This window comes from Tasmannia lanceolata, unplaced genomic scaffold, assembly GCF_043159265.1.
Source record: "Tasmannia lanceolata isolate RefF3 unplaced genomic scaffold, GAP_Taslan_0.1 ptg000023l, whole genome shotgun sequence".
NCBI lineage: Eukaryota > Viridiplantae > Streptophyta > Magnoliopsida > Canellales > Winteraceae > Tasmannia > Tasmannia lanceolata.
In genome coordinates this window covers 27,465,918-27,479,728 of record NW_027518700.1, presented here as the reverse complement: position 1 = coordinate 27,479,728, position 13,811 = coordinate 27,465,918, and positions in this window count along the sequence as shown.

The window sequence follows — 13,811 nt, the reverse complement described above, 5'->3', positions numbered from 1 at the left end:
CAAAGCACGGGAGGGTTCACGACAACAACCAAGATCTAGATGGAGCTCATGCGGATTAATATTTCAAGTTTCAATAGCCGTGCCATGCCCAAATAAATAAGTAAACAGAAGCAGTTAATTTCAGCCAAGAAAATCCATTTAAAGTTAGCCCTAAAAGATAGAAATCAATGCTAGAAGATGCTAAATCAAATAGTAATTGAATACAGAAGTCCCATAGCATTAACAAGACACGAAAGGGTTCACAAAACTGAACAAAATGGATCTATTATTCTTGCTGTCCAGAAATTTAAATCAATAAATATAGGGCCCAAAGGTCTTATTTAGGGTGAAAAACTATCTAGATCACTACTAAGGGGTAAAGGTGAAAACCTAAAGGTCTAAATAGTCAAGAAAGGGGTTTTGAGGGTACTAAAATGATTTTATCCAATAAACGCAACACCTCAACCCAAAAGTTTGAAAGAGGCAAAAAGAGAGCATCGGAGAAGCCCGTCGGCATGTTCTTCAAGTAGGGCAGTGGAAAACTACTAATGTCATACTCAGTACCGGTTGGAAATTGCGATGCAAATGAAATTGAAATACGAGCACTCTTATTTCGACTCAAATGGTATTCCGCAAGCAACGGCAAACAAAATTGTATGGGCAACGGACAAGTCCGACGGACCTTGGGAACTCTAAAATTACATAGCGGAGATTAAGGACTTAGTACGTGTAATTCACCCGGAAATTCAGCATAGAAGAAAATCAGCCAATGAAGTGGCAGATGGACTGGCTAAAGGAGGAGTATTATTGGATTCCATTTCAGTTTTCGTACCAGCAGAGTCCGAGGTCGTTAGGGATAAATAGACCTTGCTCTCAACTCATGTAGTTCACTGGATGTATCCATAGCTGATCTCAATCCTGCTATCGTTGGGGACTGCTTGTCCCCCTGCTTGTAATTATACCTGGGTAATAAAAGTCAATTTTAAAAAAAGGAGAGAGAGAGAGAGAGAGAGAGAGAGAGAGAGAGAGAGAGAGAGAGACTACTCATCGCTCTCAATGCGATAGTGAACAACTGGAAACTTTATTTATGAATGAATATTATTTTACTTGAGTTGGTGTGTGACCTTCTCTTCTTCATAGGTGTGAAGCCTTCGAAATCTAAGTGCAAAGTATGGAAGCTGGAGTGATTCTAGGTAATTATCATCCATCTTTTTTTTTCGAATGGTGGCAAATTTTCATTAATGAAGGAAGGACGAGGTGGTCAAACCAAGAAAAATACAGGAGAGTCATACATATCAATATAACATAAAAGAAAGAGAAAAAGCTCAAGAGGGAAGATAGTCAGACATCTTGAGACCCGACTTATGAACTTCCGCCCTCGCTAACCTCTCCGCCACGGAATTGGCAGACCCGCAGATATGGATGAAAGACATTGAAGAATCTCCTACAATATCCTGAATCTCATCAAAGAACTACTCGAATCTCCAAGTGGGGCAGAGAACCTTGAAGCCAACAGATGACATTGAAGGAGTCTCCCTTCACAGTCACTTGATCCAAGGAAGTTCAATCCGGACTTTTAATGCCCTGGTGAGCTGCTCGAACCTCCGCCTCAGAAGCATCTGTACCTCAATAAGCTTGAAATACAATGTTAGGCCCTAGATGGCAATACATGAGGGGGGTGAATTAGGTTTTCGTTTTTTTTGCCCTTGTTAATTACAAATTAAAAACAAGAACAAAATAAAACATTCAATGCACAATGAAAGCTAACAACATCAAGCACACAAATTAAGGTAAAGAGATGAGAAAAGAGTGCACTGGAGATTTTTCAAGTGGTTTGGTTAAAGGATCCACACTAAGGCCTACTCCACTCCTCCAAGGAATTCTTGATGGCTTCACTAAACCTTTCCCCTTAATGGTGAGGATCAATCCCAATTACAACCAAGATAGCTCCGCGTCTTACGCTCGATCTGGAGAGGGCTCTGCGTCTCCTACACTCGCCTTGGAGATGGATACGCGTCTCCACACTCGCCCTTTTACAATGTTGAAAGAAAGAAGCAAAAATCCCTTCAAATGGTTACATCAATGGAATAGAAAAGATATACACTGAAAGCCTATGTCAAAGTCTCACTTTTCATCACTAGACGCACAAATAGGTTTCACAACTTAAGAGTGTTCAATTTATGCTTAGGAGTCTTAGAAGTGTGTAAAATAAGTGTTTAGAAATTGTATTTATAGGCCAAGATGAAATATGACAGTTCGGGGGCATTTTTGTAATTTTTAAGCATAAAAAACAACCACCTGTTACCATTTCAAAAAAAAAAAAAAAAAAAAAAACAACCACCCGTTGCAAGCCATAACGACTAGTTTCATCGTGGCGGACGTTTGGGCAGATATCTGCCCGAATGTCTGCCAGAGACAAATTGCACTCTATTCCTGGATAGACCTTAGGGCAGAAATCTGCCCCAACATCTGTAGACCTTAGGGCAGAGCTGCACCCGAGCTCTACCCGAAAGTCTGTTTGTCCATTTATTTTCCATATTGCTTGATCTTTTTATGCATTTTGTCCATGGCTTATACAACCTATTTAGGAACTAATAAGGTGTGTTTTGAGTTCCTCTATTAACCCCAAGTGAGATGGACTTGCAAATTCTAAAAAATAAACTTGAAATGTTCTAAGTCTTCAATGAGCTTTCAACACTTCAAGTCTTCCATCATTCTTGGATCTTCTAAGGTGCTTTCCATTTGAATGATAATCCAATGAATTGCTTCTTGCCTTAGGTCCAATATCATTAGTTTTCACCATTTAGCACAAGATCTACAAAACACTTAACACATTAACAATCTCTTGTGTTTGGAATCATCAAAATAAGATGAGAATTGGACAAGGTTGAACCATTGGGCTTAGGGCTGTTCATTCAGTTATAACCGAACCGAATTAATTGTTTTTTTTTTTAAATGACAATTGTATTCATACTAGCAAAATTACAAGGGGGACCAGTAGTCCCCCTAAATGTACATAGTATGAGCCGAGGAACGTTCTCCTTCGAAGAAATTAATCCCTTACTCATTGAATTGAACCAATAACTTGCCTTTACAATTTTCAAAACACTAGGCTAGAAGACAGCGTAAGAGCTTCCCATGGAATACAGGACCTTTATGTCACTGGGATTGAATTTTTTTTTGCCCAAAACCGACTTCCTCTAATCATTCCAAAAAACAAACAGTAGACAGGCCAAAATGTTCTACTGATATGAGTCAAAGGATCCCAAAAATTCTTCTAATTTTTGAGAGCCTTAAGTTCTCTTCTACCTATACCCGGGGTTTTTCCTTTTTTGAGTATGGAGTCCATTTTTTCTATGTCTGGGAACATTTTCTTTGTTTCTTCGATGTTTTCTCGAAAACCTATTTCCATTTGTAGGGCTGGGAACAGGGCAGGGCTGTATGTTGCATTCCCTGTCCCCGTCCCTGCCGGAAGGAAAATTCCCCTTCCCCGCTTCGGGGATGGCGGAGAATATCTAATCCCCATCCCCCGTCCCGTCCCCATCCCCGTCCCGTACAAAAAATCCTCACCACAAAAAGCTTTTTAGCGCCCATACAAAAGAAAAAGGCAAGCCGTGTTTGTGCACTTATCAAAATATGGTAGTGCCAATATCACTAGCCTAAAAGAAATATTTCCCGTTAACACAAAAATACTAAAAACTTACTAAAATAAGGGGATATTGATAATGGCTTGCATATTAAAAAGGGACGGGGCGGGGCGGGGCGGGCCCATCACCATCCCCGCCTTGTCCCTGCTTCGGGGAATTTTTAAGCCCCCGTCCCCGCTCCAAGTCGGGGAATCCCTGCCTCGCGTGGGACGGGGCGGATCCCCGTTTTCACGGGTGAAATTGCTAGCCCTATCCATTTGATCTCCCAGTTTAGACATTTTCTCAAACACCTCCGAGGATATTCTTTCCTCCGAATCGGTTGAATTTCCTCTTTCCTCTTCTGAAGATTCATCCCTAGGAATTTCCGACCCTCTATCTTCTAAAAGTTGCTCCCTGTTCTCAAAAAAGGTTTTAGATCTCCTTCCCAGCTCCACTTCCGTTGAATCTCTCCCTGTCTTAGATTCCTCGACCAGCAGTGTCATCTCCTTTTCCTTTCCCTATCTCCTGCCTGATTTGACTCCAGGCCATCCTTTAATTCCTTCCCGTGCAATTCAATGAGTGGAAGGGAACAGTCTATATCTGCCTGAATCTGGCATAATGAAGGTTCCTCGACAAAGGGCATTACTTTCGGCCTTAGTTTTGATAATTGGTATTTCTTGAATTCTCTTGCGATTTTGCTTCTCGATGGGGACCCATCATGAAGCCTACCATACCTTTGACCCGATTTCTTTTTTGGTGTTCCTTTTCTTTGTACCGTTTACTTCTTCCTTCATCATCAGAGAGCCATGCAGTTCCTGATTGCTCATATTCATCAATCATTTTGATAATGTTTGATACAAACTGTTTCTTTTTTTTGTTTTTTTCTGTCTGGAGAGCTTCTCCTCCATCGATTTCTGTGGGATTGGTGTCCGACTCTCCAACCTTCTCTAGGAGGGTTTCGAAATTTTGGTTTTCTCTGAAACTCTGTGTTCACGATATTTCCGTATTTTTTCACCTCTCTTGATGTGGCATTTCTCTACATGGGTCCTGGAGCCTCGATTGCGTAAGGTCTTTTTAAAGCCAAAACTTACCTTTTTTGAGGCTATTCCTAGCCTCTGATCCTTACCTCCCTTATGATTGGAGGCAACGTTTGACGTCAGAGCTCGATTGAAGCCTCCACAGAGACGGATCTCCTGATCAGGATTTGCAGGGGATTTGGCATTTAATGCTACCTGCTTGATAGTCTCTATCCTTGGCCTAAGAGATCCAGCTAGTGAGGTCTCTGCCACCCAGTGGTGTGGTGAAATTTTAAAATTTGAATTTTGGACCAACAGTTCTTGCCTCTCGAACTTTTTCCCCTCCTGAGCTGAGCCTGGAGGAAGAAGGCTAGTGATCTTGATTCCCAATTGTTCTGATGATTGAGAGGAAATTTCCTCCGTTTCTGCCTTCGGCATACATTTTACCTGAACTAGGAAGAATTTGTTATCCACTTTTAATCTTACAAAAGGTGGTATCAATTTCCAGTGTTATGTAAGGATTTTCACCTAGGCAAAAGCCACACAATAGTCATGGTTGTTTGATAGTTGCACCTTAGTCACATGCCCAAACAGCTTCCCCAATGCTTCAATCGTTGATAATGACCAAGCGTGGAGAGGGATATCGTAGAATTTGAGGCATACCGTTTTGGCTCCTGAATGTGTCGTTGGGTTCCAAGAGGAAAAGGAGGATAAATTAGGTCCCAGGGCTTCTCCCCCCCTTTTCGTAGTATCCTCAGTGCTTGTTGTTCTTGTTCTGAATCAAATCTAAATAACACCTCCTGGTTATTAATGAAGTGGTTTTGGAAGTAATGGTAGGTGCCATTCTTTAATAGCCCACTGGCAAGTCTCTTCTTTTGAGTTCCTTTTTACGATCTTCCACTACTTTGCCAGCCACCTCTACTTCTGGAAATTTTCCTTGGGATTCCAAGCCAGAAGGGGTAAAACTCTTCTTTATCCATTCTTGGTTCCTCTCTTTCTTCCTTTTCCGTCTCATTTTCTCTGTTTCTAGAGCACCTGCGGCATCTAGAACGCGATCCAAAGTTGTAATACTCGCAAGATGAACATGTCCAATTGTCTGGGTGGTTTTTAGCCCGATTACCCGCTTGCCATCTACGGTTCGGATGGAACTCAAGTGGTCTTCCTCTGCTTTCTGCAATTGAATCATATTCGCGAGGATTTCTTGGCCATGAATCATATTCACGAGGACTACTCTGCCTTGTTCTGGGGGTGGTGATCTACACCCATTACCCAGTACGATCAGGTTTCTCTTGCAACATTACCTGTCAATCTCTAGCCATTGCAAAGCTTCGAACACCGTATAACCAGCCGCTCTTATGTCTTGGTATAGGTCTTTGATGCTTTCTATTCTATAGCCACAACTACAATTTCCGTTGGCTATGTTTCTCCCCAAGTAGAAAATATCCGGAGGACTTATCGGTCTCTTTCCAAAATAATCCCTTACCCCCATACTTTGTTACTCCTCAGTTAGCTTGGACCATTGTCTATCCCACGAATGTTTGTGACCACGGAGGAGCAAGAAGGGCTTGGCTCAAGGACGGAAGAACTATCTCGCCGGAGAAACTGAACTGAAATTAACTCAGTTAAATCACATAACCAAAACCGTAATTGAAATGCATAAGAACCAAATCTAACCGAAACCGAATTATGAGTTTGGTTGATAGGTTAGTTCGGTTAAAACCGAATTTGAACTTTGCTAGCCTAAAAGGTGAGCTTCTGTGATTGTTCTCTTGTGCAGAGGCATTTCGAAGATGGGCTGTTGCTGTGTTGCATATGACAGCAACCACATCCAATTAAAGCATGCAACTAAAAGGACTTGTTCCCTTTCAATTTCCAACGCAACAAATACTGTGGGAAGAGTCGGACATTCACTGTCACATTTTAACAAGCAGCTGGATGCCTGCATGGCTACCCTTTGGCAATTTAATTCTTAGGGTACGCTAAACTAGCATCATGATTAATACTTTTCACTCCACTATGAGTGCACAATATACTGCTACTCATTGGAGCCCTTGATAAAACTGAATTTCAACCACCACTAGGAACTACCACACTCAAATTCACAATACAAGCCAAAATCCTAATGGGGGAACTTGCATTCCAGTTATGATTATTCAATTAAAAGGAAATTGGGTCTTGCAAGGCTCCGATATAGGATCCCTTTCAAATGAAAATCCACCAGCGACAATTAGGTCGCGTTGTGAACTGTGTTTCATTACCTTTCAAAAAATAATTGTGATTCATTACTCAGATGCAACAGCTAGACCATGTATAATATATGGCAATGGGCAATGGCATTCAGCAAAAGTGCAAAACTGAATAGTGAATATTGAACCGAATAGAACAGGAAGAACTGAAGAAGCAATCAAGCAAAGCATACGTAATGAAGAAGCAAAGCAGGTAAGCAACAGGTGAATAGAAGTGCAGAACAGGAGGCATCTCCATAGATCGTAGTTATTCCAAGTTACAACATCTCGAACACATTGATATTGGATTGTTTGGATCTCATCTCAATGTAAAGTTGGAATAATTAATTAAAACATGAACTTGGCAACTTGTTACCTAAAGCAAAAGAAGATAATGAAAAAGAGTCTTACATAGGCTTAAAGAAGAGACTCCAAACTAGCTTTCTACATCAGATCCTCTTGTTCCTTTTTTGTGGGTGCCATGAATCTCTCTTTTAACAAAGTCAAGATCATGAAAAGAAAATAAAAACAGAAAAACAAGAACATGGGTGCATTCTTGTTCCTTTTTTGTGGGTGCCATGAATCTCTCTTTTAACAAAGTCAAGATCATGAAAAGAAAATAAAAACAGAAAAACAAGAACATGGGTGCATTCTATGACACATAAAATCACAAAAAATGAGACGCATAGGCATAGCAATACACAATGACACAAGAATGATGCCAAAATGAGTGGGCCAAAAAGAAGCTCCACAGAGGCATTGACAATTAGACATAGCCACATAGTTTCAAAATGCTACTTTCATAGCAATACATACAACAATAATGCCAACCATTAGAAGACATGGAAAAGTAGATTTTGAGGGTTGGCGATCCTCACGAGCGTGGATCTCCTATTTGCTATCTTCTTTGAGATCTTCACGGGTAACTCTTACTACTTGTGCATGACACTCTTCAGCAGTGCGTTGTAGAGCGCATTCAAAGCCTCTTCTGCCTCTTCCCTACTTTTAAAGGACATGTGGCATGCTCCACTGTACCCATTAACTTGCATTTGGCATTATGACAAACTATTAAAAATGCCTATATGCCTCACCTTAAAAACGACATAAAACTTTTTAGCCATTAAAACCTGATGAAAACATTGAAAAGGAAAAGATAATGGATTAATGGCTAGTAACTTATAACTGAAACTTGACATACCAAAAGAACTTGACCTATGAAAATAATTATACTTTTTTCATACTTGACCTATGAAAATAATTATACTTGAACATAAATAAAAATAGAAATAATTGATTAGATCCTAATTGCTAAAAGTAAAAGACCATAGTTGATAGTCCATACTTCATACAATAACACAGAAGTCAAACCAACATGAAAATCAAATCCAACATGAAAAGTCAAACCAACATATGCCATACAATAACTCAAAAGTCAAACTAGCATGAGAACCAAATCCAACATGAAAAGTTAAACTAAAAGTCAAACCAATGTACATCATACAATAACTCAAACGTCAAACCAACATGAAAACCAAATTCAACAAAATAGCCACCAGGCCCACCACCAAACCAAGTAAATCTACATTCAAACCTTAGTCTTTCACTCTTCAAAGCTCAATATTTAGAGAAACATCTCCAAAATGTGAAAATTCTGAAAAAAGAATACAAATAAACAAACATCAAATTCCAAGTGATATAAAAAAAGGATAGAACATACTCAAGAAATTTAAAGGAAATGAAAAAATTACCATTTTCAACAGTTTCAAGATCCTCTAATGCTTCTTCGATGTTAAGTGGCTTTGACGATGATCGAAGCCAATTTTGAGCACATATAAGAGTTTGCATTATCTTAGGAGTCAAAGAACTCCTAAATGCATTCTATGCTAAATGTAGACTCTGAAGCAATGGTAGAGATGGGAACCACCAATACACTCCAAGCTATTTTGTAACAAAATGGGAAATTTAGGAGTGTTAAGTTTCCACCACCCTAAAATATCAATGTCCTCAGTATTATTATTATCTTTTTTGGTAGCTTCACTTAAATATATATCTAACTCAGATTTGTTATCCCCACTTCCCGTTTCAATCTTGTGTTTCTTATACTTTTCTTTCATCATCTTCCTCACATGTTGTCTCGGTTCTTGCATTTGTGATGATTGAAAATTTTCACTTGAACTTTATTTTCCCAAGTTAACTTGATTGTCTTGAGGTGTGTTGATTGTGATCTTAGTGTTAAACTCATTAAACATTTCAACTGTGAAATTTAACACCTTTTCCACCAACTCATTGCTTTTATCTTCTCCATACATATCAATAAGAGCAAACTTCACAAAATCAAGTTTGTAACGAGGTTCAACAACAACTACAATATAAATAAACTTGTTTATCTTTTCAATGTCGCCCCAATACTTGTCATATTTCTCTTTCATTCTCCTCGCCATCATCACCAATTTGAAGTCATTACTCTCACTCTACTGTCATAAAAGACATTCAACCAATAATTTCAGAAAATAAAGTGTTGGATGTAACATACAATGAGCCTGAAATCCGTATGGTGAGGTCATAGAAGTTTTGAAGCAAGGCCGTTATCCTTCTAACTTTTTTCCAATCTTCACTATCGGGCTTTCTAATCCTATCGACATCCCCTGAATCAAGCTCACTACTGAAATAAGAATCGTAATCGTCAAACCTACCAAATGCTTTCTCAAAATTTTCAGCTGCCTTTTAACATCAAGTATGTCGAGTTCCATCTAGTAGAAACATCTAGAATAACCTATGCTTGCTTTGAATCCTTTCAGTATCGATGCTCTTTGAAAAGCTTCAACTTAGCTGGAGAACTACTCCCATATCTGACCGCAGCCCGAACACGGTCAACTACAACTTCCACTTCTTTCAATCCATCACATACAACTAGATTAATTATATGTGCAATACACCTCATATGAAGATATTTTTCTTGTAAAACACCAGACCCCTAGTTGACTATTCTTCTCCTCAAGTATCTGACAGCAACGTCGTTCGAACTTGCATTGTCCACAGTAATGGTGAACACATTATCAACAATCAAGCAGACACTTCTCAACCGACTTACCAATAGCCATAGCCTCACCTTTGTGACTAGAAATTGGACAAAAATTTAAAATCTTTTTGTGCAATTTCCAATCTTTGTCTATGTAATGAGCTGTGAGACACATGTAGTTAATTCTTTGCAAGGAGGACTATGTGCCTTTGGTGAGACAAACCCTTTGAGTTGAGTGTTTAAAATTTTTTTTTTTAACTTCAACCTCTCATCCAAGTAGAATTGAAAGCAATCCCTCGTAATTGTCGAACGTGACATAATATGAAACCGAGGACATGCAACTGATATCAAATCCCTAAACCCTTCATTCTCCACAAACTTGAAAGGAAGCTCATCAACAATGATCATACGGGCTAAGGCATTTGTAGTAGCCCCTCGATCAAACTTCTAACTAGTAAGGGTGCTACTACCATCCCCCTCTTGACCCTTGATTGGTTGGTAATTCAACTGTGTCTGCTTTGTGTTTATATTGGCGGAGAACATTTTGCATGTCAAAATGTGATTCTTAAGTATAGTAGTTCCATTTTTTCGCGGATCACAACATAACTCTCTCGCAGTAGTTACACCTAGCCTTATCTTCACCATCCTCATAAAGAAATCTAGTGAAGTGATCTCACACATCGGACCTTGGCTTCATCGCCTTTCGCTTCCTTGAGGTGGCAACCGTCTGGCTCGAGTCTGTGGGGTGTGAAGATTGCTCGCTACAATAATTTTGGGGGTTTCTCCTTACGACATTTAATAGAAACAAGAGACGAAATATGAAGCATGAAGCATCGACCAAGAAATTTTAGAAGAATAAATAATAACATTAAACCAAAATTAACCGAAACAGAACAAGGAAAAATTTCTAGAAGAATGGTTTCTCATTTTCCTGTTCGTTGTTCGAAGAATGGTACTTCTGATACTAAAGCATTATGTGAAAGGAAAGAAACAGACTGCTTTAATCGGTTGCACATCTACCATTAGAAAAATAGGAAAATATATTTGATTCAAGTTAAATGGTCAATACAGATTAGAGATTACAAATATACAATAAAACATGGTGAGCCCTTGGCTTTTGTCAGAAAAAACAGGAAAAGCTATTTCTTTAATCGGTTGCAGACTTGTAGTGTTGCACAACAAACAGACTTCTTGGCATCGGGGAACAAACTTCACAAGTTCAATTCCAATTTCGGCAAATTGATGCTAAGCTTAAGCCCTGTTCATTTCAGATTATGAGAAAACGGTTTTCTACACACTAGCTTAGCATCGATTCCTACACATATGTGTAGATAAGTTATCTACACACTAGCTTAAAATACAGTGGGGGCCACATTATTTGGGTGATCCAAACCATTCATTTTTAAGGCCCTCACATAGATAGGGTGTCCACAAAAAATCAGATCCATAGGATCATCCTAACCATTCGAACTGTGGAGGCAAAAAATGGTCTAATTTGTGAAGGTTTAAAGACATCCATTTTACCTCCACAAATCGTAGGGTTGGGATGATCCTATGGATCTGATTTTTTGTAGACACCCTATCTATGAGAGGGCCTTTAAAATGGATGGCTTGGATCACCAAAACAATGTGGGCCCCCACTGTATTTTAAGCTAGTGTGTAGAGAACTCTCTACACATATGTGTAGGAACCGTTTTCATATATATATATATATATATATATATATATATATATATATATATATATATATATATATGAGGAAAGTGAAGCTACACCGCCGGTGTAGCTATTGTAGCTAACTTAGCTACACCGCCAGCTTCAAATACAATGGGCCCACATTGTTTTGGTGATCCAAAGAATTCATTTGATTGGCCCTCACATAGATAGGGTGTCCACCAAAAATCAGCTCCATAGGATCATCCCAACCCTACGATTTGTGGAGGCAAAAATGAACGTGTAAAAACCTTCACAAATTTGTCCATTTTTGCCTCAACAGTTTGAAGGGTTGGGATGATGGAGCTGATTTTTGGTGGACACCCTATCTATGTGAGGGTCAATCAAATGAATTCTTTGGATCACCAAAACAATGTGGGCCCATTGTATTTTAAGCCGGCGGTGTAGCTTCACTTTCCTCTCTCTCTCTCTCTCTCTCTCTCTCTCTCTATATATATATATATATATATATATATATATATATATATATATATATATATTCACCCCCTGTTTTTTACTCTGGACAGCTCCTGATTAATGACTACGGTTTTACTCGAGTGAGTGGGGGCTATCCCAAGTAAAAAAAGGGGGTAAACATCATTTAAATTCAAAATTTTAGGGTTTTAATAATTCGATTCTCCAAACCGAAAGAGAAAACTGAAACTGATAAACGAAATGTTTTTGAGATTAACCACAATTCGGTATTCGAGTACACCGAGTTTTTTTCCACGGAAATTGTAACCGAAACCGAAAACGAAAACCGAAATGTTAATAGATCATAACCCGAAATCGAACTGAATAGCCAAAGAACCAAACCGAAATAACCGACCGGAATTGGTTCGGTCGGTTATATTCGGTTATAACCGATTAATGAACAGCCCTAATTGGGCTTAAAAGGCCTAGCAAAAGCCCAGATGACCTTACCACCTGCGTTCCAAAGAACCCCTCCAATACCTGTTGGACCTGGATTGCCCACACTAGATCCATCAAAATTGAGCTTTAGAAAACTCTTAGGACCTCAGGCCGCCACTCAAAACTGAAGCAGAGCTCCCTCCAACCATTCCAAAGATCAAAAGCTGATATAAACATAAAGCCGGGGAGAGATATCACCAATGAAATAGTTAAAGCAATGACTTCCACAAATAAGAAAGAGGAGGATTTTGAAACGACATCGTAGAGTCTTGCATTTATTTCTTTCCAAAGTACCCACAAAGTTGCAAAGAGAGAAACATTCTAGAGAATCTTGTCTTTCTTCTTCCACGGACTAATGTCCAACCTTTGAAAAGGTCAGAAAGAGAAGGGAAAACCCAACACATCCCAAACCTACTTAGGATCGTACTACAAGCCTCCATGGTTAAAGAACATTGCAAGAAAATATGATTGGCCGATTCTCGTGCCGCTTTGCAAAGTGCACAATGATCTACTATCAGCATCTCCCGCTCACGAGGAAAATCAATTGACTGGATACGCCCAAGAAGAGCAGACCAACCAAAGACACATACTCTGGGAGGCACTTGGATCGTCCACACTGGCTACTTTGGAGGGCACATGACAAGGCACAAGATAATTATAGAAAGATTTGACAGTGAAGACCCCAAAAGAATCCTAGATCGAAACCCTTCTATCAACGCCTGACAACTTTACATGGCACCCTTCCAATATCTCATGGAGACGAACAATTGAATGAAGTTCTCTATCAAATAAATTTCTTCTAAAAGCCGGCCTCCAAAGAACCCTACTACCACTCCTATAATAGCAATCCTTTACCAAGGCTTTCTTATTCACTGAAACCAAGAACAAATAAGAAATCTGAAATTCGACTTAGCAACCCAAGAGGGTGGGGGGGGGGGTGAATTGGGTGTCTTACTAATTTAAGGATTTTAAAGAATTTGCTTGCACTAGTTTTAGTTTAATTAAAAAGATTAAGAATAAGATTCAAAGACAAGAGGTGAAATGCTTACCACAAGAGAAGAGAGGAAGAGACAAGAGGCTTGACACAAGGTTTTTATAGTGGTTCGGTCTTAAACTCAAGACCTCCACTCTTCTCAAGTTGATCTCTTGAGGATTCCACTAGAATCTTCTTCCAAGGAACTTAAATACGGCATTCCTTCCGCCAAGTACAATTCGAGCTTCAAAGCTCTAAAGGTCTCAACTACGGCGCCCTTTGTTGCCAAGTACAATGAAGAGATGAAGATGTAGCTCACTTGCCTCTTAGTATGCTGATTCCATGTAG